Source organism: Lepidothrix coronata, unplaced genomic scaffold (genome assembly GCF_001604755.1).
Source record: "Lepidothrix coronata isolate B3197 unplaced genomic scaffold, Lepidothrix_coronata-1.0 Scaffold68, whole genome shotgun sequence".
Classification (NCBI taxonomy): Eukaryota; Metazoa; Chordata; class Aves; order Passeriformes; family Pipridae; genus Lepidothrix; species Lepidothrix coronata.
The window spans coordinates 317028-320192 of record NW_016690248.1 but is presented as its reverse complement, the minus strand read 5'-3'; positions in this window follow the sequence as shown (position 1 = coordinate 320192).

The window sequence follows — 3165 nt, the reverse complement described above, 5'->3', positions numbered from 1 at the left end:
CATGCAATAAATGTACAGATATTTTTCAACATTATAATAAAAGATCTATGGCAAATTAAAGTTTTTCACTGATGAGTTATATTTTCAACTGTTCTGTCATTGAACAGAAGTGTCATTGTCACTTCACCACAAGTATAAAGCATCTAATGTTGCATTTTGTTATTGCCTCGTTAGATTGTGTGCAGTGTGGGGTCCTGTTCCTAAAGATCCCCTCTGGACAAACCTTACTGTCTCTGTGAAAGCTGCACAAAAAGGATTCATGCCGGTGTAGGAGACTTGGTTTATTCCTACAGTACCATTTCTTCCCACAGAAAGAATACTAAGGCATGTGTAAAAGCAGGAAAGCCTGTTGCTATACATTATAAAGATTTTTCACATAAGCTTCTAAGTAAGACTGAACATTCACTCCAAGATTATTACAGGATCAGTTTTTAATACAGTCTGAGTCCTGGGTATCTGATGAACAAGAAAAGATGAAAAGTGAGTATCTTGGAAACAAGAAGTCTAGGATCAATTTTGAAGTTAGAAAGGGATCAGGAGAAGGTACAATGAGGAAGTGCATGGGGTCAGAAATGAATCAAACTACTCTGAAACATACTGCTGTCTCACTGGCTTCTGTTAGCCAGACATAGTTATGGTGGTGAAAAACAAACTTGATAAATGGCTCTTGTACTGACACTACTTTTGTATCAAGTTTCGTGGTCTACCAAGAAAAAAAAAGAGGAAAGTAATCAAGCAAACCCTGACAACTCTTAATGTGGTATGCCAGCAGTGAACAGCATGGCCTTGACAGAAAGAAAAGGGGCAAATACAGGGAGTGGCAAAGAACATGTACAGAACCAAGGGGTGAGTATGTGACCATAATAGTGACTAAAAAATGCTGCAATTGTCACATATTTTTTGGTATGCCTTGATGGTTAGTAAAGAAATCTGAGCTATGCATTAAAATGGATGTCTTTCTACAGATGTTATCCCATCTGTAGTGTCAGAGAGAAAGCATGAAAAGAACTGTGGAATACTTTTACAGCATCATTACAATTTCAGCAGTGCTGAGGCCACATCTGTAGTCTTGTGTTCTGTCCTTGGCTCCTCAGTAGAAGAGAGACACGGACATACAAAAAAGAGAGTACAAAAAAGGGCCATGAAGTTGGTGAAGGGATTGGAGCATTTCTCCTATGAAGAAAAGTGGAGAGAGCTGGGACTCTTCAGCCTGGAGAAGAGAAGTCTTTCATCTGAAGGGAGGCTATGAAGAAGAGGGAGTCAGGCTCTTCTCAGTGATGCCCAGTGACAGGACCAGGGGCAATGGGCACAAATTTGAAAACAGGAGGTTCCTGCTGAACATCAGAAAACAGGTTTTTTTATGATGAGGGTGGTGAGGGTGACCCAGCACTGGCAAAGCTTGCCCAGGGAAGTTGTGGAGTCTCCAGCCTTGGAGACACTCAAAAACTGCCTGGACACAGCGCAATCTTGAGTGAGGGGGGTTGGCTAGATAACCTCCAGAGGCCCCTTCCATCCTCATTCTGTGATTTTGTGAAATGCAACTTACAAAGAATCTAAATTTTAAAAAAAAATTAATGTTTTTAATTAAAATTGGCTATTTTACACTAAGCAGTCTGCCCTTGTGGAATAACAGAATGACAGTCTGCCCTGTGCAAAAAAAGTCTCTGCCTTCAACATAAAATAAATAACCATAAAAATAATAACATAGGAATAGACATTCAAAGCTTAAAGATGATTCAGTTTGGATGTTTTAAGCTTAAAATAAAGAGAACTGAGGTAATTTTGTTGCTGAACTATACTGTTCACATAGAGATTTAATATTCTTTAATTTCTGACCTATGCTTCCCTGGTTTTGGCACCTCAAGGGACTCCAGAGTGCAGATTTGCTCTAACTTCTTGTAGAACAGAGTCATCCTGCCATCTCGTGGGTGAACAGGCACTCAGAGATTCTGACCAGCTAGAAATTAGTCTATCAACTTTAGAATTAAACACAGGGAATTTTTTTCAGGGTGTGCATACTGCTGTTATCTCCTGAAACCCATGCGGCATAACTTGTAAACAGCAGCTCAGAATCTGGCATTAAGAATACAATGCTGACTCTCTTACAATAACATATTTTAAAGGTATAGAAGTGTCTCTTTGCCATATAACCACAGTCATACAGAGTTGTATGTCCTCAGTTGTAAAACCTTGTCTGTGGATACTTCATATATGAAAAAGTATACACTGAATTGCTGGCAATAAAGAAATAAAGAAGGGACAGGAATAAGCAGTGACTTATCTCACACTGATGTCAGTGGCGAAGTGTCTGGTGATTTCCAAAGTATGAAAACGAGCTCCCGCTGCTATGAAATAGGATAACTTCAGACAGCATGTGGAATGTACTGCCCTCACCACATATGCATTTAATACACACCAGCCCTTTGCGTAAACATATTAAATGGTTTGGTCTTGGGGTTTCCTATAGTGTTGAGATTTGATGTTCTACACAGCTTCACAACCAGTTCACACGGTTGTGAAGCACAAAAGACTGACCACTTGAAGGAATTTTTTAGAAGTTTTTGGAAGTTTTTGTAGCAAGCTATTATTTGTAGTGTATGCAACATTAATTTCTTATAGCATTGGACAAAGTACGTTTAGAAGATGATATGTAAAATTGATAGTATATTCTATTGAATGTACAACTTTATGTTCCTGACTCTTTCAAGGGTTGAAAAACTACAGCTATTGTTTTAGAAACATATCATGCATATCCAGCTGTGCTGTGGACAGTGGAAGAACACAGGATGCTACATACCTTGTTTTGAGCAAGGTCCTTTGTACAATCTCTGTTAATGACATACAGATAAGTCTACAAATGTGAGTGGAAAAACAGTGGGACCAAAGTCCATGGGGGACCAACATACAAACCTCAGCTCACAGCACATTACCAGTGGCATCCCTCAGGGACTGATATCAGCACCAATACTGTTCAGCAGCGTTATTGATGACCTTGACAATGGGACAGACTGCACAAGCAATGGATTTTCAGACAGAAAATCAAACTGGGGAGGGATAGTTGACGCATTGGAGCAGAGGGCTGCTGTTTTGGACAGCAACAGGCTGAAGAAATGGCCTGATGGGAAACTCACAAGGTTCAATCCAAGGCATGTGCAAAGAGCTGCA